The following is a 1,073-nucleotide window of genomic DNA, read 5'->3' on the forward strand; positions in this document are numbered from 1 at the left end:
CTTTCAAAGAGACAGAGAACCAACCTCAAGGATAACCAAATATTTTAATATCAAACCAAACAATAGTTTCTCTGAATCAGGGGGTGGGGGGGTGGGGTGGGGGGGGAAGTCTGTTTAAACAGCATGCTCTTTTATGAGCTATCTATATGTGATCCAACTGACCACAGCAACTGGAAAAATTAGATAAGGTCTTTGGGGACAGTGTGCTTATGTTAATGGGGAAGAAATAGAAAATAATGATGAGGGGTTGCACAATTTAAAGAATACAGTCAATGTCTGTAAATTATAAAGTGGTAGAATGTAGAAACTGCTGATCTCATGTATGCTTTGCTATGCATATTCTTATCAATAAAACTGAAAAAAAGAAAATCCATGGAGCACAATTCTACTCAGAGACACATGAGGCCATCAGGAGTAGAAAGAATCTTGATAATCATCAACCTTTTTTTTTTTTAAGTCTTCTGTGTGCCTTTGTCATGGGCTGTTCGTGGATTCTGGTTCTCCCATCCATTCTAGTTTTCCTATTTGGATATTTGACTGTATTTTGATGCTATCACTTTGTTTGATTTTATCACTTTGACTTTATTGTTTTATTACAGGTTTATTTTCTTTTTCAGCTGGAATCTTGATTAGATCTTGTGTTTATCTTCTTTTTACTCTGGAAGATTTCTTATCTCTTAAGATAGCTTATCTCATCCATTTGGCATTGATTTTAACAGTTCAGCTAGCATGTGATGATTTCAATAAATGAGAGAACTTTGTTGAAAGTTCCAGAATTTTGCAATTCTATGAAATAATATGAAAACTAATCCTCATGGGCTCATGTATATAGTGTGGGGACCAAAATTAATTTTACTGATATGGTTTCTGTGTTGCATATTGTTTACGAATCCCTGATATTTTTCCTTGTACTTTTTTGCTTCTAAAATGCAAAGTAAAGAAAAATTCTGGTCAGTTGGGGTTCTAGGTAATAGAACAATGATAAAAAACTGAATGAACTTCTGCCTTAATTGAAAAAGATTACAGAGTTTAATTTGGGTCTAGCATCATAAAAGAATGCTATAGAGAGACTA

The 1,073-nt window shown here is 34.0% G+C and overlaps 1 protein-coding gene across 1 annotated transcript in view; it reads left to right on the forward strand.

Annotated features, from left to right (window-relative positions):
* NID2 (nidogen 2 (osteonidogen)) overlaps positions 1-1,073 on the forward strand; it is a 99,378-nt gene that overhangs the window by 80,006 nt on the left and 18,299 nt on the right. The gene's annotated exons all lie outside the window — the stretch shown is intronic.

Source organism: Elephantulus edwardii, unplaced genomic scaffold (genome assembly GCF_000299155.1).
Source record: "Elephantulus edwardii isolate Elephantulus edwardi_28Jun2011 unplaced genomic scaffold, EleEdw1.0 scaffold00140, whole genome shotgun sequence".
Taxonomy (NCBI): domain Eukaryota; kingdom Metazoa; phylum Chordata; class Mammalia; order Macroscelidea; family Macroscelididae; genus Elephantulus; species Elephantulus edwardii.